This window comes from Pleurodeles waltl, chromosome 8 (genome assembly GCF_031143425.1).
Source record: "Pleurodeles waltl isolate 20211129_DDA chromosome 8, aPleWal1.hap1.20221129, whole genome shotgun sequence".
In the NCBI taxonomy this organism is placed as follows: Eukaryota; Metazoa; Chordata; class Amphibia; order Caudata; family Salamandridae; genus Pleurodeles; species Pleurodeles waltl.
The window spans coordinates 126,407,356-126,431,199 of record NC_090447.1 but is presented as its reverse complement, the minus strand read 5'-3'; positions in this window follow the sequence as shown (position 1 = coordinate 126,431,199).

The following is a 23,844-nucleotide window of genomic DNA, read 5'->3' as shown; positions in this document are numbered from 1 at the left end:
CTTGTACCCCAATCAAAAACTCTATTTGACATACTTTTGGAGAGTGGATTTACCAGAGCACCATCTCCATAATTTAGAAGGCGGAGACTAGTTGTCTTTCTAAAACTTGCTATTGGGTTTTAAATAACACATGCATAAACTGTACATGAAATGGACATTCATAATGAAACACCCCATACCAAAAAGCATTGCGAACGGCTAATATGCAGCACCAAGCCACATACACACTTCCCAGTAGGAACACAAGCTGATTTAGATTTTGGTTGACAAAGGATAATCCATTGGGATAGGAGAGGATATTGCCACTGCAATCCAGAGGGGCATCCACCCACCATATCAAGAGGTGTCCGTCAGCTCCGCGGAGAACTCTTAACATTGACAAGAGCCGCTGTCACAGTGGTTCCTGTCAATGTTGTAAAGGAAAAGGGGACTAGCAGGCATTGACACAACATTAGAGGCTGTTTGCCATTGTGAAGTTGGAGGTTTCCACTGGAAAGGTAGCACACAAATGTGATAGCTTGATGGTACCAAGAATCTAGTTATTGTGTGGTAGCATTGATTAGTGAATGAAGGCAAAGAGGAAAATTTAAACTAGGAGACATTGCACTCAGAAAAACTTAAGAAGATCTAGGTACATTGACATAACACAGTGCAGAATAGATTTTTGTGGTCGGAGTATACACAAGATGGAAGTCTATGTTGAGTTTAGTATTGAATACTGTTATATACAGAATCACACAATGTCATTCTGGGGAGAGTTTTTGCCTTGTGGACTATACAGAAGAATCTGAAATTAATTTTGGCTGCTCTGCAGTGCTTCATTTGTTACAAAAAAGAAAAAGTAAGTGCCAGAGCCATCATCACAAAGTCATTGCAGCTTGCACCACCCATTGTTAGCATTGCCAACAACAGTACCAACAGAACTACTAACCACCACACTCCTACAAGTGTGACAATTCATACTGTTCTAGGCCACCCAAAGGTATAATAATGGCGAGGGTGGCAGCTATTACTCCTTTTAATATACATTGAATGATTAAACAACTGTTGTTGTGCTCATCTCAAAATTAGACAAACAACACCACCCTGTGTCAGACTGTCATAAGAACTGGTGTTGAGAATTAAGTGCTGATGCCGATCAATCAATCAATCAGGATTTATAAAGAGTGGCTAATTACCCGATAGGCTATCCAGGTGCTTGCAGGTCCCGGAAGCTTATTCGAACAGTCAGGTCTTCAGGGACATTTGGAATTCGAAATTCCGGATGCTGAGCGCTGGAAACCTACAGCTTAAATTATGCACTGCTGCTATGGGACTCATAAGAATGGAAAGTTGACTAGTTGAACATAACATGCTGATGACGCCTGATACCTGCAGGTAACCTGGAACCTACAGTGTGGGAATATTACAAGCTTGAGATAACAAGAAGGACCTAACCCCAGTAAATGCCTATATTGTATTAAGCCCCTATTCTTTGCCTAATGCTACTAATAATGTTGAACATACTCCTTCCTTTCAGCTGGTTTGATTTCTCTGCTATTTCTGTTTCCCAATTCAAAGTTGCCCATTGAACAGGCTGTGAGCATGCACAGAAAGTGCACCTGAGACAAATAGGGAGCACTTTTGCCAAAAGTACAATACTGGTCAGAAAGCCCTGTAATGGCAGATTGGTCTTTATGTTTTTTTGTCTATCAGGTAAAAAGCGTGGCTCTGTTTGTTAAAAAGAAATAAGCAAAGTTCTTGATGCTCTGAAAGCTGTTTTAGGTCTCAACAACAGACTGGCGGTCTGTTGGCTAGACCTATTGTTTTAAACAAACATAGAGTGTGCTTTAATGCAGCCCCTTGCTAATGACTGAATTATTTGGTTGTCTATTTTAGTTGTCTCCTCTTGATGTGATGGTTTTGTTCTATATTCAAGTGTCTGCCCCACCCAGGAGCATTTTGGTCTCAAAGTGTTCTGATTAGTTGACTCGCATCCTTTCTCTGATGACATTACTTGCATTAAGAGAACTACTTTTTTCTTTGGCAGCGGCTACATACCTGGCCGCTGAGTGAATAGTGAAATTTCTCTGCTATTTACTTGGCTGCTGGCTAAATAGTTGTGGTTGTAGAGATTCTACACTGTTTGGCTGGCTGCCAATAAATAGCAGAAAAACTTCACTATTCACCCAGTTGCTGACTTAATAATAGATATTCTCCATTGTTCAGCTGGCGGCAGTGCAAATAGCAGAAAAACGTCACTACTTATCTGACTACTGGTTTAATAGTAGCAATTCTGCACTGTATACCAGACAGCTGTGCAGATAACAAGGAAACAACTTCACTATTTAACTGGCTAAATAGCAGAGGTTTTAGTACCATTTGGCCATCAGGCAAGCAAACAAATCAACAGACATGTACAATTAGGTCAGCAGCAATGCAAATAGCACATAAACTTACTTTTATGCGGCTGCTGCTTAAATAGCAGAAATTATATATTATTCGGCTGGTAGCCTGGCACATAGCAACAAATTTCAATATTTCCACAATAGCTGGCTTAATAGCAGAAATGGTGAACTCTCTTGCTGGTGGCCTTGCAAATAACATGAAAAAAGTGGGCATATTCCAGCTAACTGCACTCAATTTTTATTACACTAAAAGTGAATAATGTATCATTATTCACTTTTAGTGTAATAGTAATAAAAACATGGCAGAAAACGAAGAGAGTGGGGCCCCAACTGATGTCTATAAGGATGCGCTGCCCGTGTGTTCCTGTCAATTTGCCAACTCTGAGGCCAGGGGTTGTAAAGGCAGTGCTAGGGATAGCAAAGGGCAAGGGAGTGGTTGCACCTGGAAACCGTGGAGACCCCTAAATGACATCAACGTATGCAAATATATGAGGAAATTCAGTATTTACCCGGATGATGTTTAAACAGTTTCCATTTGCTTTATTATGCCTTATGCAGACTGAACACAATTGGCATCCATTTAATTATGAAAGTTAGGGTCCTGATGTTTTACTATTTCATTTGCAAAAAGTGGTTGGAAATTCTGCACATACTTTGTGCAAGTGGAATATTATTTTACAAACTGACCTATGTACTGTTCGTCAGTTTACAAATTACTAAATTGCGGGCGGTTACAGAATGACCTACTTAATTAATATTCATGAGGCAATTACAAATTTGTGACCCTCTGTGATTGACTGTAATCACAGGGATGGTGGCCTGCAAAGGACAACCCAAAACCATCTCTACGACTGAATTCCACACTTTTTATTTCAAAGCAAACCATGTTGCTTAAAAGAACCAGTGCTGGTTAAAAAAAAAATAAGACATCGATTTTGGAAAACCTCTTGCGCCCCGTCAAGGCTCACAACATGATTTCCAAAGGGAAGTGGGTCCTAAGCAAACCCCTTCCCCTTTCCAAATTAGTTACCGCTGGGTGGTCGTTAGCTCATCAATGGTTTGCGACAGTAACTACAGTTACAAACTATCAATAAATTCCTTCCCAAATTGGAAAGAGGAGGGAGGAAACCTCTTTCATGAACCCTTCTATATTCAATTGGAAATGACTGCAAAAGTCCTTTTACTAGTCAAAAGAATCTAATAACTCATAAAAAGGGTTTTGTACATATGATAAGCACTTTTGTAGTCACAAACCCTGTGATTTTGCAACAGAAGGTGCTTAGAGCTAAAACTGGATTAGATGCATGCACTAACTTATAGGTCTAAAGGTCTCAAATGCTTGAATGTTTCCAAGTTACTTTGACAGACATGGCACAGAATGTAATTCCATTATACCATGGTGCAAAACATAGCAACTTGGGAGGCCCTATACGGAGCTCGTGCTCCACAAATGATTCTACTCCTTGACCTACACAGGTGACTATTAATAGAGATGATTAGAACCTTTTCAAGATTTGTTACAGCAGTTTACTCCTCTAAAGCTATGTACTTGCTTTTACTCATAGATCCATGGGTACGTACAAGGGACAGATATATGATTATCAAAATGCTCCATGTTATTAGAACACCTCTTTTTCTGCAGCAAATCAGTGCATTCTAAATGAATATTTCTGGTTCAGTTCAATTAAACAAATCAGACTACAACACTTGAAAACAATGATTTGTAAAAGCAAAAACCAGAAATGCAATTGTTGTATCCTAGTGACATAGGGCCAGATGTGCAACGCATTTTACTCATTGCAAAAGGCCCATCTGGCCATTTGCAACCAATAAAATGCATTTTTTACTATGTACCAACCTTATTTTGTGAGTCGGTAACCTATTACCGGCTCGCAAAATAAGGTTTGAGAGTTGTTATTAGGAAGGGGCATGTAAAGGGCATCCCTCTCTAATAGCGAGTCGCACTGGTATTTATGAATGTTTTGCAACCTGGAATGCGGTCACAAAACATTTGAAGATTACCACCAATTTCAAATTGGTGTTAAGCCATTTGCAAACAGGAAGGGGTCGCAAAGGGACCCCTTCCCCTTTGTGAACAGGGGCCTGACATTTTTTCAAGAGTAGGCAGTGGTCCCACGGACCACTGCCCACTCTAAAAAAATGAAAAGAAAACTTCATTTTTATTTTTGAAATGTATCCCATTTTTCTTTATGGAAAACGGGCTGCATTGAAAAAAAAAACCTGCTTTATTTAAAAAGCATTCACAGGCATGGTGGTCTGCTGACCCCAGCAGGTCACCATTCCTGTGAATGCAAGCCATTCGCATTGGGTCGCAAACTGCGACCTGCCTCATGGATATTAATGAGGCAGGTCCCTTGCAACCCATTTGGGAATCGCAAACAGTGACTCGAACACTGATGTACATCAGTGTTTGCGACTCACAATTTGTGATTCGCTAAAAATTGAAAATTGCGAGTCGCAAACACTGACATCGTACGTCTGGCCCACAGATCAATCTAATATTCAGGGTGATCAAAATAGAAACAATTGCATAGGGCCCCAAATGAAGTAACCATCACAGAATAATTGAGAGGCTTCATTCCAATCTCATGACAGAAGGAAGAAAAACTATGGGCCTAATTTAGAGTTTTGAGGACAGAGTTAAACTCCTTTAGGATGGGGGAGGACAATGGCTCCGACACCCTCCGGACCCTCCACCCATCAAATTTAGAGTTGTCTGCTGACCCTGTCGATAACTTGCTACAGTGACAGGAACTTCGGTTCCTCTCTATGCATCACATGTTTGAAGTACAGTCAGACATGATAGTCAGCCGGCAAACTTTTCACAAAGTGGGAGCTTGTTTTTGAAAAACAAAACAACTAGTGGTCCCACACTTTGAGAATTTTCTCACCGGAGGATGGGGGTCATTATTTTTGTTCCTGTTTTCCTTACAGCCAAGTTTTAACCTAAATAGGGTAGATAGTATAAAGTTTTTCGTTTGATGGCCCTTACTCTGTTGGGCCGTCAGAGGAAGTATTCCATTGAGAAGCCAAAAGCACAGGCATTGGACTACATTTAATTTAACTGAATGCCTTTGGTATATGAATGAATTTGCCAGTAAAGCAGAAACAGGCATATAGGCATCAAAGACACAGAAGAAAAGAAACTCACAGAGATTCTTGGTTATTGACTTTATTACAAATATTATAAGAAATAAGACACTAAAGAGAGATATTTTGTTACCTCCGCTCTTGTGACCTATGGAACAATCATTTCCCAGTTCACTTTAGCACTCATTCCAGATGTAGCTCAGACACAGAATGTGTACTAGCTGATGACTGACAGCTGTAAGCATAAGTATACAAAACAATGACACAATGAAGCATAAAATCTCAGCGCCTGGATGCCATCACCCTTCCTGAGCAGTCATCAGTCACTGACAAAAGGGAAGCCATGCTTAGAAAATTTGACACCTTTAACAGGAGAAATGTATGACCTCTCCCTTAATCCTGCCATCTACCTTATGTAGTCACTGAGGAAGAATAATCTCCTTCATGTCATGCAAAATGCATCCAATTGGTCAATGCACTTGGACTTTCATTACACAAGGAGTCTTACTACTATTCTCTTGCTTCCTACCCACCACACACTCATGCACATGGAACGTCAGCACAAACATTTGGGGGTCAGAGAGAATTCCTCTTTACTGCTGGGTCATCTGAGATGATATATCTGGAGATCCACCACCCACTCTTCTTCTCATCAGTGCCTTATGATCCTGAGCTTCCCTTTGCTGATTGAGATAGCCATTTGACCCTTTTGTGAGCCATTAAACATTTTTCCTGACTTCCACCATCTGAGTTTCTCAAACTCTTTCTGCCATCCTTCACAGACCACACTCATTTTCATCTACATTCCTGTAAATTCCTTTGCCAAGTTTTAGTCCCCATGTCCTCAGATTCACCTACAGACTACTGTGCTAGCATCAGACAGCTTCTTCTGTCACTCGGATGTCAGAGTGTAATAGTACCTGCTTTTTATTCACTTTGCATTCTCTGATTTTTCAGCAAATGCTTACTAGTGCTATCCGTGCTGAAGAGGTGGTGTTTCTAGGGGTCGGCAGCATAGGAAGCATGAATAAGAAGCATTTACAAAAGGTATATCCTAATACATGTGGCCAAGAATCACATAGATGTCCTCCTGCTTCTGATCCTCTACCTTCTCTCCAAGCTCATTTTGTGCCTTTAGGTGTTGGTTCTCATTCTAGTTCTGTTCCAAGTCCTCCTTTTCTGAACTATTTTGGTCCTCCTGATTCTCATCTTGGCCTTGGTCTAACTAGTTCTGGTCACCCTGGTAGTGGTTTCCTGAATCTGGTACTCCTAGCGTTTTTCCTGACTCAGGTCTTTCTGGCCCTGCTCCTGGCTCATCCTTGTATTAGCCATTCCTACTCCTCCTGATCCTGGCACTACTGAGCTTCACCCTGATCCTGCTGAAGTGCTGGGCCTTATCCACTTAGCTCTGCTGTCCTGGTTCTCCTAGGGCTGGCACTCCCAGTCGTCCAGGTTTGGGTCACCATGATGCTCCTTGTCCTGGTTATTGAGGTCTACCTGGTACTGTGTCCAAGGTTCTGGTCCTCCTTATTAGGTACTCTTGGGCTGGAACTGGTCATTTGGGCCCTGGTATGGTCCCCTTGGTCCTTGTGGCTCTGGTTGTACTAATTCCCCTTATCCTCCTGTTCAATTTGGAACTTCCGGTCCTGGTCCACTTGGTTCTGACCTCTCTGGTCCTCCTAGCCCCGATCCTGGTCCTGCTTTTTCCTATCCTTCTAATTCACCTAATTCTCCCCATCTGGTCCGTTGCCTTAATGGGCCTAGTACACCCACTCCTTGCCTGACTAGTTCTCCGGGTCCCCCTCCAATATGTCATGATACACTTGACCCTGGTCCTCTTTCTCGTTGTCATCTTGGACTAACTTGTCCATTCTCTACGGGTACTCCTTGTTCATGTCATCCTGTTCTTAGAAACAACCACTCAAGCTTGGTCATCATGGTTCCTGTCATCCTGGACTTCCTTGTCCTGGGCCTCCTTTTCCTTCTAATCCTGGTCCGGCTTATCTTGGTATGTCAGATCCTGATACTCTTGGGCCTCTGCAACGGGAGCTTCCTTTTCCCCTTGGTTGTGGTCCCACTGCTTGCCCTGGTCCTCTTAGCTCATGTCCTGCTGGTTCTAATTGCCTGGCCATCTCCTCTTGATTCTTCAAGTGCTGTTATCCCATTTCCTCATTCTCACTCAAGTCTTGTTCTCCTATTACCTCATTTTCACTCTGGTTTGCCTAGCAATGGTCTTCCTATTCCTGGTCCTCACAATTCGTGTTCTCTTCCAGGTTTTGTACCCACAAGACTTGATCCTTTTGTTTCTGGTCATCATTGTTTGGGTCTTTGTATGCCAGATCCTCTTGGTTCTGATCCTCCTGGCCATCCTAGCTCTTCCTTTTCTTCCCTGATCCTCTTGACCTCGTCAATTTAACCTAGTCATTCTGATCCTTCTCACCCAGCTCATCTGATTGCTAGTACATCAGTTCCTGGTCCTGCTGGTCCTATTGGTCTATATGGTCTTTTGTGTAGCTCTTGTCTTCCTGGCTTGGATCATCCTTGTCCTACTGGCCATGTGCCATATTCTCATGATTCTTCTGGCCCCACACCCAATAGTCTGTTTGGCTCCTTCTGACACTAGTTATGTTAATCCTGGTCACCCTGGGCATCTAGGTCTAGTCTCCTTAGTCTTCCTGGCTCTTCTGGTCCTCCTGATCTTCCTTACCCTGGGGCGTACTATCCCCTGAGGTCCTGGTCTTTTTGCTCCACTTGGTACTCTGGGCACTGGTCCTATGGCCATCGCCCCTTGCCACTCATAGGGCTCTTCCTGGTCGTCTTGGTGCTGATATTTGTAATCCTCCTTGGTCTGGTCCTGGTGTTCCTGGCTCTGGTCCTCCCGGTATTCCTGATACTGACCACTTCATCTTCCTTGCTTATCCTCCACCCTGTACCTATTGGCCTTGATCTGGCCTTCCTGGATCTGCTGCTGATCCTCCTTGCCCTGGTCTTCCTGCTTCTAAACAAAATCATCACAGTCCTCCTTTATTTAGTCCTCCTGGGCCTGGCCATTCTATTGCTCATCTTCCTGACCATCCTGTTCCTAGCCCTGTGGCCTGGACCTTCAGGCTGTAATCATCCAGGTACTGATGCCCCTGGTCCTGATCCTTCTTCTCATCCTCCCGGTCCTGGTACTCAAGATCCTGATCCTCTTCTCCCTGATATTCCTGGTTCTGTTATAACTTTTCCTTCTGACTGTGTCTGCCTTTGTCCCTGGTACCAGCTACCTGGCACTCCTGGTCAGGGTCATGCTATTCTTGTGTTTCATAGTCCCTGTCCTTCTCAAGATTCTATGCCCATTGTCCCTGATCCTCTTGGTCATATTCCTTATAGTTTGGGTTGTCCTGAGCCTAATGTTCATGGACCTGGCCAACTTGTCATCCTAGTTTTGGTCTCCTTAGTCTTGGTCAACCTGGTTCTTCTTGTCCTATTGTGCTTATTATCATAAGCTTTGCCTTTCACCCATCATGGCTCATCTTGGTTCCCTTCGTCTTGGCCCATCTGACTCTGCTCCTTTCTGGTCCTCTTGGTCCTGGTCCCATGGTCCTAGTTCTCCTCACCACCTAGCGGTCAATATCCTAGCCCTGGTACTGCAGGTCCTGGTCCATCTTGCTTCTCGTATCCAACCACTCTTAAGTCTTTGTGCTCCTGCTTTGCGTTTTCCTGGTTCTCCTGGATCAGTTCCTTGTCCATTTAGTCCTACTGGTACTGCAGCCATAGAGCCAGGTCCTCGTGATCCAGGTTTTCCTTGTATGGGACCTCTTGAGCCCGGTCATTTTGGTCCTGTCCTGCTGGCCACCATTGGCCTCACCATGGTCCTGCTACCTGGAATGATTGCTCTATCCCACTTGGTATTCCAAGTCCTGGTCCCCTAGGTCCTGATCTTCATGACCCTCTTCGTCCTGTTTCTGGTCCTCCTGGTCATGATCCTTTTAGTTTACCTAGTTGTCTTGCTCTACCCCTAGGACTTCCTAGACCCTGTCCTGCTTATCTTAGTATCCTGGACACAGTGGCCATTGCCCTCCAGGTCCTGATCTTCGTAGTCCTCTTCAATCTAGTCATCATCCCCCCTAGCTTTCATTCCCCTGCCCCTTGCCACATGGTTGTACATTAACTTGTCCTGTCACAGATCATCCTAGCCTTTCCTAGTTTTGGTGTTCCTTGACCTCCAGTTCCCGTTAGTATAAGGACTTCCTGGCCCTGACTTTCCTGGTCTGTCTAGACATTATTCCCATGTACTCCTGCCCCATGTCCTTTGGATCCTGGGTCTCCTGCTTCATAGGTCCCCGTTCCTGGACCTCTTAATTCTCCTCACCCTAATTCTCATCTATCAATCCTCCAGGTCCTGCTCCACTGGTGAATCTAGTCCCTTTGTTTGTCTGTTCCAAATCCTTCTGATCCGGGTCCCCCTGATCCATATAGTCCTGGTCATAGTTCTTGGATTCCTTTGTCTGGTCCTTATGTATTGGGTCTTCTGGTACTTGTCACACTGGCCTTGGTGTCCCTAGCCCTTCCAGTCCTCCTGTCCCATCCTAGTCCTACTAGTCCTCCGGTTTGCCTATTTCTTGTTCTACTCAATCTAATCCTGGCCTCCCCTATCATGGTCTTCCTAGTAATGGTCCTTCTGGGCATGGTCTTCCTCATCCCTCTCTATCACTGGTCTTCTTAAATCCCATGTTGTGGGTCCTAGTCACCCTGGTTTAAGACCCCCCTGGATCTAGCTCTGGTACCACTGGGTCTAGACTTCCTGGTCCTTTACATCGCCTCTGGTCACTCTAATCTAGAGTCTCCTGCTAGCCCCGGTTCTTTCTGGTCTTGGTCTTCCTCATACTGGTCCTTTGCTTCTGGTCCCTTGGTCCTCCTTGAGCTGATCTCTGTGTTCTTGGCTCTCCTCTCTCTGGTCCTGACATCCATTGGTCTCCTGCTACTGGTCCTCTTTGGTCTGTGTACCTACGTCTGCTACTCCTGGCCCTGTTCGTCCTTTTCCTCTGGTCCTGCTCAGTATTCTCAGGCTCTCCTAGTCTTCCTCATCATTATGGTCCAAGGCCTTCTGTTCCTCCTACCCCTGATGTTTCTGTTCCTTCAGGCCCTTGTACAATGGGTCCGGATCCTCCTCTTCTACATCCTCCTGGCCCTCCTGATCTTTCTCACCCTAATCCTGGTACCCCATCTGCTGTTTTTCCTTCTATTGTTCTGCACTGTCTATTTGTTCCTAGTCCCGCTGGCAATGGTAACCCTCGCCCTCATAGATAGATTAGGTCTCCCTGGGCCTGTTTTTTCTTGTCCTGGTCCTCCTAGTCCTCCTGGTGGTCCACCTTCTGGCGCTTATTCTCCTACCTGTCATTGTGAGAAATTGGGTTGTTGGTTGACTGGGTTGTTAACCCTGGTCAAGCAACAGCCACAGTCCCTATCAGGGTGAACCACAAAAGTTGTTAAATTAAACTGTGAGATTACCCATCTGGTAGCTTGGCACAAAAGCAGTCAGGCTTAACTTAGAGGCAATGTGTGATGTATTTATGCAGCACAGAAATACTAATGCGAAAAAACAACACAACAAAACTCCCACATCAATTTAAAAAATAGGGTACATTTTAATAAATTATTTGTCACCAAAAGAACAAAAACCTAAGCAGTAGAACCAGAATCAGGATTTTTTTAAAGTTTAAGGTAAAAACTAGCGTCTAAAAGATCAAACGATCAATCACAGACATCTAGCGGCATGAGACTGGGTCAAAGTTGAAAAATATGGCCAACCGCGAATGAGCGTGGGTCGGATGCAAAGAGAGAATTGGAAGCCGTAAATATCTAGCGGGACGAGGCTGGCGGCTGTAGCTAATGAGAGGTACATGAGGCCGGATACCCCTTTGCCGAAGGACAGCTGAATGAGATTTGCTGCTGCAGAGAGGAATGTACCTGGACCTACAGCAAAGTCAGTCCAACCAGTGATCCACCTTGGGCTGACAGACAGGCAGGTTGGTCCAGGTCTTCACTGGCTTCTCAGAGAAGTTTTTAGGCAAGTCCCAAGTTTTGGCTTTTGGCTATATGGGCGCCTTTAGCACCAGCACCAAGTGTCCAGGAATGGAGGGGAGTGCTTGGGGGGAGGGGTTAAGACTCACTCTGGTTGGGTTCAGTAGTGGGTTCAAAATGGTTGGAGCCTTTTCTGTCCCTGAGGCTCTGATCAGGAGACCAGTCAACTAGCCCTTGGAATCACTCTGGTAGTCCTGGGTTCAAATGATAAAACAGGTGTTAGACAGCTGGGCAGGCTTCTGAGGGTTCAAGGCAGGCTTCAGGCAGCAAAGCAGTCCTTCCAGGTACAGCAAAGCAATCTTGTGCAGTACACATCAGGCCATAGCAGCAGGCAGTCCTCTGAAAGTCCTTCCGCAGGTCCACAAAGTGAACTGAAGAGTGGGTCAGAGTCCTATTTGTATATCTGGGGCCTTGTTTGAAGTAGGATACATTTCTAGAGATTGTCCTTTGAAGTACTTAAAGTTTCCTGCTTTCCCTGCCTTGGCTGTCTGCATGAATATTGCGGGGGCAAGCTATTTGTGTGAAGGCAGAGTATAGCTTATTCAGTTGCAAGTGGGGCTATGCCTAGCTTCACCCCCTCCCCCATCCTTCTAGTTGATGGCCCATCCAGGCACAACTAATCCCACTATTGTGTGGCAGACTTGGAGGAATAAACAAAGTCTAACTGCCAACTACATCCAGTCATGTGACCCAGAGGCAGGCTGCAGGCACCAAATGGCAAGGGCAGGAAAATGACAAATTTCTAAGAGTGGCATTTTAAAAACTTCACCATTAAAGAGGATTTTTAATTACAATTTCTCAAGCACCAACATGAAATGTTTACCTGTTCCCAATCAAAAGTTAGCACTTATTAAATTTAATAAGGCAACCCAGTGTCATTCTATCGGAGAGGTAGGTGTCACAGAAGTGAAAAACCTATTTAGGCTTTTTTTCACTACCAGTACAATGAAAACTTAAAAGTATGTTTCCAACCTTTTCGTTACAATGGACCCTGCCCTATGGGCTACCTAGGGCCTACCTTAGGGGTGACTTACATGCAATAAAAGGAGAATTTAAGGCTTGGCAAGAGAGTTTTATTACCATGTGGAATTGGAAGTTCAAAGGTGCATTCAGGCTGCAATGGCAAGCCTGGGACATGTTTTAAAGGGCTACATAGGTGAGTGGTACAGTAAGTGCTGCAGGCCCCATAGTAGCATTTAACTTACAGGCCTTGGGTATACAGTATACCTCTCTATAAGGGACATATAAGTAAATTAAATATGCCAATCAGGTGTAAGGCAATTTTACTATGTTTAGGGGAGAGAGCGCAAGCACTTTAGCACTGGTTAGTAGTAGCGAAATGGACAGAGACCTAAGGCCAATAAAAACAAATTTCAGCAAAAAGTTGAGAGTAAGGATAAAATGTTTGGGGGAAGACCGACTTAAGGCTGATAGGTCTAACAGTCATCATTCTCCTCCTACTTGTCCTACTCCTTCCTTCCCCAGACTCCTCCTACAATGACTTTAGTCAGGTACAGCCTCCAATCCTGTCAAACAGATTTTTATTTTTGAGGCAGCACTGTCAAGGATAGAACTGAGGGCTCAGTAGAGGCCTACCCTTGCCCACTTAAAACATTGCTTGCACATTAAACATCAAAACTACCATTAGCAAGATAAAATGTGCCAGTGTGGCTGAAGGGGTCACTCATGAGATGGGACTAATAAGCATCTGTACTTGAAACCCACTCTGCTGGGTGAATACTAGGAACATGTGTTTTCACTCAAAGACAGCATAATGAAGTCCTCCTGTGAGTTATCCAGATGCATTCGATCTATCTCTTGCTTTCACTTCCCCAGTCCACAGAAGCCCCATTACTGTTTCTCACACAATGTACCTCCTGCAAGTTTCCCAAAGCTCTGTGCCCCCAAGCACCAATTGTACGTGCCCCTCATTCTGGGCCCAGATACCACCTATCTGTCTACATTCCCTGTTTGCTGCTGCTTGTCGACTGTTGCTGTGCTGCCAGGTTTCTAATACCTATAAATAGAAAATCCCCCCGAAAAAAAGCCGAAAGACAGCACTGTGCCTTCTAGAAGAAACCCACAAAGAGCCCTGCGCAGAATCATCAAAAGGTGGATCATGAACATTAAAAAAATTCTCCTGGGTTAATAAAACATGTATGAAAAATGCATTGAAACCATGTCCATTTTACTTTGCAGACAGCCAAAAACTCCTAGACTGCAATGCAAAATATCAGTCGGCCATATTCTGAAAATAGAAGTTTGGTCCCTAAATTTCTTATTTGAATGTTAAAATAACAAAGGTTTTATTCAAAACGGATTTAACTGTTTTTTTCTGTAAACAGCTTAGCTTAATTCATGCACTTACCTTTGTACAAACTATTGTATATTTGTATGTGCACTTACATTCAAATGCCTCACACATGTTGCATCCCCATTACAAGTTGGCCACTGTTAGACAGGGCATCCTTGGCGTAGTCTCCGCTGTCTTTTTGCCTCTGCTTCCTATGTTGTGACTGTGTGCTGGACTTTGTTTTTGCTGGCTTTTGATACTCTGGGCACTTTACCACTGCTTACCAGTGCTAAAGTTCAAGTGCTCCCTGTGTAAACTGTATGTGTAATTGGCTTTTCCATGATTGGCATATTTTATTTACTAGTAAGTCCCTAGTAAAGTGCCCAAGGGTGCCCAGTGCCTGTAAATCAAATGCTACTAGTGGGCCTGCAGCACTGATTGTGCCACCCACATAAGTAGCCCTGTAAACATGGCTCAGACCTGCCACTGCAGTGTCTGTGTGTACAGTTTTAACATACCAATTCGATCTGGCCAGTGTACCCACTTGCCAGGCCCAAACCTTTTCTTTTTTGTATGTGTAAGGCACCCCAAAGGTAGCCCTAGGTAGCCCCATGGGCAGAGTGCCGTGTATGTTATAGGTAAGACATGTACTGATGTGTTTTACATGTCCAGATAATGAAATACTGCCAAATGTGGTTTTCACTATTGCAAGACCTATCTATCCCATAGGGTAACATTGGGATTGCCTTGAAGTATCTTTTAAGTGTAATTTTCGGTTGAGAGCAGCTAGAGATGTGGGCTTTGGGGTCTCTGAGTTCACAATTGAAAAGTAACATGGGGACTGCCTTTAAATATCTTTGAAGTGCAGTTTCTCATTGGGAGCAGATAGAACTATGGAGTTTGGGGTCTCTGAACTACTCACAATTTAAAAATACATATTTTGGTAAAGTTGGTTTTTAGATTGTCAGTTTGAAAATGCCTCTTTTAGAAAGTGGTCATTTTCTTGTTTAGCCATTCGGTGCCTCTGCCTGCTTGTGTATTCCACATCTGGGTCAGACTGACAGTTGGGCTGTTGTGAATTCCCTCTAGACAGTGACACAAAGGGAGCTGGGGTGTAGCCTGCATATCCTGATGCTAGAGTGGGGAGGGAAAAGCTGACACTTATACCTGAAAGGGCTGTGCCTGTCCTCACACAACGCAGTTTCCAACCCCCTGATGTGTGTCTGTGGCAAGGCCTGGGCAAGGCAGGATCTTGTGAACAACAAAGACTTTCCTTTGAATTTTGCCTACTTCAAAGGCAGAAATGAGTATAAGTAGTGGACCCAAAACCCCAGATTTTAGAACACTTCTGCACCAACAGGAACCTCTGCCAATGAGAAGAGCTGAAGAGCTGGAGGAGGAGTACTGCCCCTTTGCTGTGTGTGCTTTGCTGGGTTGGCCTCCAGTTGCTGCTTCTGCCTTAGAGAGGGCAAAGACTGGATCTTGCTGTGTATCCTGCTTGTGAAGTTTCTCCAAGGGCTTGGACTGAGCTTGCCTCCTGTTAAGTAGTCTCAGGGACAGCAAGGACTTCACCAACCAGCCTCTGGGTTCACTTGCTGTGGACTCTAACTCACCAGGTGGTGCCTACTCCAGTTTCTGGGCCCTTGGGAGTGAAAGCTCGTGAAAAACCAAGAAAAACTAAGTGCACCAACTTCGGACGACGCCTGAACTGATGCCGCTACCGGATCCCGCACCGCCGCCTGCAACTGAAGCCGCCGTGGACCCCGCTGGAGTGCGACGTCCCCGACTGACCCCGCAGGCCTGATGCCGCCGCAGCCTCGCTGAAGTCCACGACTAAGTGAGTCCCGAGGAGCCATGTCACTGATGTCCGTGACACCCGACTCCGCTGTGGCACCTGCAGCCTCATGGCGTGACCGCAACCCCATGAGGTTGCTCCACCCCCTGCATCTTGACTGCCGGACATTGACCTTGCCAGGGCCGACGCTTCTGTAAGGAACCAACGCTTTGCACCGATGCCACCTCATCGCCACCGCTCCGCAGTAAGGCCTGACACCTCGCACCGACGCCTCTGCTCTGCAGCACCAGAACCGATGCTGCACCGGAACTAGCGACGCCTCGATCCCCAACTCCGGGTTTCCCCACTTTCACAAGGTACTGTACCTGGAGGTCCGTGCGACTCCGTGACCAAAGCAATTGGCGTTGGATTGTTGGGAACGACTCTGTCACAACGCCGTAATAACATCAAATTGAAGCATTTGTGTTTCTAAGCGCTATATTGAAAGTTTAATCTTTGAAAATGTATAACTTTGCTTGTGTATGTTAGATTTTTGTTGTTTTGGTCTTGTTTTACTCAGCTAAATAGTGGCTATTGTTCTAAACTGGTGTTGAGTGATTTTGTAGTGTTTTCACTGTGTTACTGTGTGTGTTGGTACACATACTTTACACATTGCCTTTGAGATAAGCCTGACTGCTTGTGCCAAGCTACCAAGGGGGTGAGCAGGGGTTATCCCAGGTGCGTATCTACCCTACCGTGACTAGAGTGAGGGTCCGTGCTTGGGCAGAGTGCATACTGACTACCAACCAGAGACTACATTTCTAACAGCCACCATCCTATCATTGCTTGTTGTCTCTTTTGCCTTCACGTCCGCTAAATAAAGACCTCCTTTGCACTAGTTATCCGGCTGCCAGAAAAATTGTACATTATCTTTACTATTTCCTGGGGTTGGATAAACAGCAGAGATTATATACTTTTTCGCCGACCACAGGGTAAATAGCAGAGATTATGTACACTTTGACCCACGACCAGATTAATAGCCACTTCCTTTTTCTTTTACTTAAAATACTCCATTGGAGAGCCTGTGTTTTCCTGCTTTCTCCCTGATGTGCTGTTTCCTTATCACCTTCCATGCCCCTTCTTGCTCGCCCTGCTGCTTCCTATAGCCCCAGCTCATCTGATACTTCCCTGGGGGTGGCTCCTCCACTATAGCGGAGGAGCGTCGCCCCATTGTTAAAAATGCCCACAGACACTGCCCAGATATGAAAAATAAATGGTGATAAAGTTAGTTTATCATCTTGTCATTTTTCATCCTCCATCCAGAACCTAAGTGCCAGCAGCAGGGAGGAGTGGTAGGCTGCCTGTGCGCATGTCCCTTTGGCAGGCCTCCAGTGCACTCGAGAGCACTGAGAGAAGCCGCTCCCTCCAAACCTGGTGCTTCTCTCATGGTGGTTAACAGCATGAGAGCAGCGCCAGGATTGGTTAAGGGAGTTAAAGCCTGGACAGAAAACAGAAACCAGAGCGAGTAGCACATCACCTTGCAAGCAAGGTAAGTTATTTTTGTTTTATTTATTTGATTTGTTTTATTTACCCCCTCCTTGCACCCACCCCCCTCATTTGCCAGCCCCATTATTCTCAGTCGTTGTCGGCTGCCCCTCTACTTGCCGACCCTTTCCATTCTTTTTCTTTTATTTTCCGCCCCCCCCCCTCCTCTGTCCCTACATGTCAATGCGTGTTTCCTGGCTGTCTCCGCCCTGCCTTGCGCAAGTGTGTTGCAAGTCAATATGTTTCTTAAAACAGACCTTACATCCCGAAACTGTGAACAATAATTCTCAAATATATTTTAAAAGCCCATTCAAGCTGTGTTTGTTCGGTGCTTTAGAAGGAAAACAGGATTCTCCATCGCATTTAACAAAGCACTTTTTTTAAAATCCTCTTGTTGCCTTATATAACAGATTACGTTACAGACTAAAATCTATGACGCAAAACACGAACACAGCCAGTTTGCATCTAGACTACAGACTTGTGCGGCCTGACCCGTAACAACAGTACTCGAACGTCGACGAGCTACTCTTTTGAATAAAGATGGCAGATTTTTTTTTCATCCTGCTTCTTGACATAAGGCCTATGAAAAGGTCAAGCACGCACTTCAGAGAAGCGCTTATACTCATCGTAAGTAATTTGACACAAAACCCGATGGAAAATAGATCTCAAAAGAGCCAGCTGATCGAAGAGGCGCGGGAGCTTCTGCATAACTCCGGGATCCTGCCTCTCCTGCTTTCAATTTACTGCCGGTCAACGCATTTAAATGTGATTTCAAGTGTCAGTCAAGGGCTGTGGTTCGAGAGCGTTCTGACGTGTCCTGGTCTCGCTGCGCTGTGGCACGGAATAATGATGGAGCCCCACAAATGAAATCACAGGCTCTGAAGCCAAGAGGTCACAAAATAAAGCCATTTCTCAACAAGGAGGGGCACAGTGATAGCAATCGGGATATTTATGGCCCGCCCTCCGGCAGATGATCTCAGGCTGCCTTCGGTTTATGACAACGAGTAAAAACAAGCATTTGCAATACAATGGGTCTCGCGTTTGCTCGAGTTAGAGCTCTTAGCGATGTAAATTCTCAACTGGAGTTTTCTTGCCACACAAGCTGAAAATAAAAATTAAAACAGTTCACATAAGTTCACATAAGTGAGCAGATTCAAAGGCCACCGCTGCCAGCGTGAGCGCCAAGGAGAGACACAAAAGTTAAAAGAAGTTCTCTCGAAGTCAAAGTTATCGCAAAAGTACAATTATCCATGTTACAGGGTTGATGGGCAAGGTGGTAAAAAAACTGCCTCAAGGAGGGACAAAGGTAAAGCATTTACCAACGAAGACAAAGGATTTTTGAAGGGCAAGCCCACGAGCCAGTGATAGTGTTGGGCGTGCGGTGGGCGTAGTTAAAAGGCAAAATACAGACCAACAGGTCTGAAAAGCAGCGCTTGCGCGCTGCTATGCTTGACCTAAAAAGCAGCCCTAGGTCCAACTTCTCTGAATTGAGTGGCTGAACTGGTTCATGCATAAAAGGAGCAATGTTTTGCCACATGCCATCTCTTATAGCCTGATATTTCATTCTTCTCTGTTAAGCAAATATATGAGGGGGGCCTTAAATTAATACAAATTGCCATTTTACAGTTTTTAAGGGACACACACTAATTTCAGCGTACTGCCAGTCCTGTGTATTTACCAATGTGGTTCTTTCTTTATTCTCACCAGTTTAAAGCAGTGCGTCATCTTTGTTCCCTAAAAAGGGCCAGGTCGTTACGTGCTCATGAGTAGGGTGACCACCTGGCATCAAGGCAAATTCTGGACAGGACTGTAAAAAAATTCAGGACAAAGGGTCAAAATTCAGGACAAAAATTCAACAACAAAGTTCAGTTTTACTGACACATCCAAGAGAAGGCATACCCTATTACTTTATCAGTGAATTTATTTACTCTTTTTAACATAGCACTATTTATTCACTGTGGTCTTTTTGTGATTGGCTCCTGGTATGCCACATTCAGGTGTCACATTGCATCCTTGTTCAGTAGTAAATTAATGCCCTTCAGCACTGTATCAAGGCCATCACCCCAACCCAAATCCACCCAATCTTTCTTGGACAGAAAGCAACAACAACGTTTTTATTATGCATTTAAACATTTTAAAAACCAATGGCAAACAATTTGGGAAACATTATGGTAAGTAACCTCATGCTAGTTTAAACAAGTTGAACAAAAACATCTCCTTCACCTCAACCTCCAATGGACTTTCAACCTAAAAAAAAATGAATGAGGCAAACAGATGGTGTGGGCGACAGCTTTACACCTAATGTCAGGATGTGAGGTACCCACAACTTGTCTGTAGTCTCACTACTATAATCTGGATCAGATGGGAGATCCACTGCAACTAATTCAAATGGTTGTTGCTAAGATCTGGATAAATAAGGAAGAGAAGAACAAGGTGGGACAGTTCCCAAAATCAGGCAACATGGGTCCACCAAGAGTATCGGAAGGTATTGCGTACCTGAGGAGTTGCCTCTGCAGACAGGAGAGAAACAGAAGAGGCACTGTCAAGTAGTTGGACAAACAGCACCTACCCACCCTGGCAAACTGTTCTGGTGTAATGGTCCGCAGTTTGTACTTCTGAAGGGTTAGCAGTGGCCAGACCACTTTCAAAGTTGTGCAAGGCAATTACCCACTCTGTCCATGCCTTAAATTTTGCAATTGAGCAAAAGCCACACCAGTGATCTGCCTTATCCCTTAGTGTCAAAGTACTCATAGAATCTTCAAAATATTTGGGATATAAATTGCACAAACAAAATGTAAGAACATGAGAAAGATATACAATGTAATTAGTGTTTCTTTAACATACAGTACTGTTTTTCCCTTTATATACAAATAGACCTCAGATTGAACTAGGAACCAGTTACATTTTGATACATAGGGATCAATATCTAACATTTCCCCACTGATTTGCAGGATGGAAATCTCGGCAGAGCGACACAGTCCCTCTGAGCCCAGTTTGCTTTTTGGTCTTCTCTTCTGCTTTCTGTAGTGGGCCATGTAGCACTAATGAAGATGGTGTGCTACCCCGATTTTTGTATTATTTTGCAAACCCTCCCCTGCACATCCCTCATTCATTCTTCAGACCCACCACACATCAGATTTGGTTGCCGGGGCGCCGTTGGGTAGCTCTTTCCACTTTAAAGCTACCCATAATTGCGGGTGGATTAGGCCTTCCGGACTTCACAACGCTATTACTTAGCTGCACAGGTCCAATGGGTGGCTCACTGGCTGTCTGCCCGCTCCCTGCATGAGATTGGGTTTGTCCGTTAAGACTTTAAGCAGGGCTTATTGCACTGCTCATTGTTTCCTACTGGCCATTCTACGGAACACCTTCCAGGGTTATCCTGCACAGCTTTCTCGTGCCTTGAAACAACCTGTAGACTCACTGACATGAAGAAACCCAGTGCTCCTGCACTACCGTTGCTAAGTCTTTCCACAAGCAAAGTATGGCTGCGCGCAGAGCAACTCACTTTGTGGCATGCTGCAGGAATCTTAAAATTGGAGGATTTGTTTCTGGACAGCAAGCTACTAGATTTCCAAACCCTTGTGGCAGACTACCATCTTCACTCAGGTCAACTCCTTACTTACAAACACCTTAACCAATCATTACATGCCCTATTTCATGTCTGCAATGAAGCACTAACCCTACATGATGTATGCCAGAGGCTCTACACCAAAAGGACTGGTGGCAAACTAATAGGATGGGTATACAGACCTTTCCTGCAACATGGAGACCACTCCAGGACTTCTCATCATACTGCCTGGGAGATTGATGTAGCCAAACCTCTGCAAGATATGGACTGGGCTAAAATACTGAACTTTCACCACAAAATATCCTGCGGCTGCCACTTTGAAGTACATTCATAGAGCTCCCAGGGAATGCATTTCCGCCCTTTGCTTGCCATTGACTTTGTGGTTTGTAACTCACATTTTGTTGCTTTCAATTTGCTGGCTGTATTTGTGTAGGCTGTCCATCTTGAGTTTGTCCCTTCCCTTGCCGAAACCTTATTTATAGTATCCTTCCGAGTGCTCCTTTCTGTAAACAGGAAATCTTGTTCTTATCTAATCACATTTGCTGTGCATTCAAAGAACAAGGGTAATGTCAGGCTCTGTCTTCGGTGGGAGCTTGGTGTTTACTTTTCCTTCTCTGACTTCAATGTGAGAGGATTTATGTGACAATTTATGTGACAATCTTGCTGGCTACTGGCAACAACAACATTTAAATGACCTGTGAAAGGATTTCAGAATATATCAGAATTAGGAACACAAATGACGCACATTTCTGTTAATTCTGAACTTGGATGGAAACAAATACCTTAATATAATTTAAAACAAATCATTACACAAGGTGATACAATTTCCACACATCGTCTGTGCACTGTAGAGTTTTATTAGAAAAACTGTATGTCCGTGCAAATGTAATGGTCATTTAAATCAAAAAACGTATTGTATGTAATGGCAGTTTCTTACCACACCATGCATACTCCACTCCCTTCTATTCTGCACAAGTTCACGCTACGCTGCTCTACTCTGTACCACTTTACGCCTCTCTACTCCGCAAATTCTACACTCTACTCTGTACTTCTGCATTCTACATCAATACACTCTATGCCACTCTACTCTGCATTACCACACTCTATGCCACTGCAATCTGCAGCACTCTACGCTACTCTACTCTGCACTACTCTACCCCACTGCACTCTATGCCACTCAAGCCTACTCTGCACTCTACGCTACTGCACTATACACCACTCTACACTACTGTGTTTGTTGCCACTCTATTGTACACCACTTTACTCCACTGTACTCTGTCACTATACTCTGCCCACGCCACTCTGTGCCACTGCACTGTAAACCACTGCACCCTACGCCAATGCACTCTAAACAACTACACAACTTTGCACCTCTGTACTCTATGTCACTGCTCTCTATGCCACTTCACACCACAGCACTCTCACACTCTACTCTGCAACACTACATTCTATGCAACTGCACTCTACAGCACTATACTCTACTCTGCACTGCACCACTCTACGCTACTGTACTCTGCTCCACTCTATACCACTGCACTCTATGCCACTCAACTCTACTCTGCACTCTACACCACTGCACTATACACCACTCTACAGCACTCTCCGCCACTCTATTGTATGCCACTCTATGCCACTGCACTCTATGCCACTCTACTCTGCACCATTCCACTCTGCACCACTGCACTCTACTATGCACCAGTCTAATCTAAGCTTCTGCATTGTATGCTGCCGAATTCTATGCGTGGCATTCAATGCCACTTCATTCTGCACCACTATATTCTGAAACTCTCTATGCCAATGCACTCTACACCAGTCAACTCTACTCCATACCACTCCAATATATGCCACTCTACGCGACTCCACAGTATGCCACTCCTAAACACAACACTCTCTGCCACTCCACAATACTCTACTCCACTTTTCACCATTTCACTCAGCAACACTCTACGCCACTCTCCTCTATGACACTAACTTTTAACCATGCTGAACAGCAGCCACTCTGGTGTGTAACATGGCTAAAACACATTGGCAAAACCAGTAACTCTTGCGTAGACGCGGTCTATTGGCTTTGCCTATGTTGTATAGTACTATGAGGTTCCTAAAAGCACTGTGAATGTGTAAGTCCATATTTTAAACATGCATTACACACAGCATACTATAGGCTTCCACAAAATGAGCAAATACATTTAGGATAAATTAAAAAAAAGTCCTTTCCAAAATACACATTGCAATAATATACAGATTACACCTAGTGCAAACATTTTTTATAACTATCTAAAAAAAACACACACTCCCTCACCTTGGAACACCTTTACAGTACCTCTCTAAAAGAAAATACTTTGCCATCAGAAAGCTTCAAGTGAGTCCTTTGATTAAAGACAATACTGGTTTCCAAACCCCTTTGAATCTGTAGATTTACCAGTTGTGTGCATTTGTATTTCTTATGGGAAGGAAACACCCTGGAAGGAAGCCCGTTTCTTATCTGTCTGCCCCTCCCTCGGGATCAGAGCACAGGAGACTCCCTGCCTTTCTATCCAGCTGAGGAAACTGAACTGTCCTAATTGCATTTGTTCTTTGACTGAAAGGCTAAAATTACGGCCAAATGCTGTCCGTTAAGCCTTTCATCATGGGCAACGGACGGAAGGGCAAAATTACGGGCAGTTCATGAACATTACGGATGGGTGGTCACCCTACTCATAACTCCATTAGAAAAATCACCTTCTTGAGGTGTGACACAGCCTTTGGTTTACAGTAAAAATAAATTGACAAAGGGGCTTATTTCGAGTTTTGCGCACTGTACTCTGGTTCACCAAGGCAGTTGAGGGATGTCCTCTGCTGCCTGGTGGACGATGGCCCACCACCTCTGGAGATCTTCCCTGCCTGGCCGAGTTCCCAGTGCCTTCGGAGGAACCACTGCCGTGATGGCTGCTTTGAGGGCACTGTAGGTTTGCTGAGTGGCCACCATGTTTACTGCCATCGTTCAGCAATTTTTTTACTTTCAAAAACAAAGTCCCAAAGTGAGAATTTATTTTTTAAAAACAAAAACAAAACGTAATGGCTCTCACACCCTGGAGGTTTTCATGAGCAAGTCGTTTTT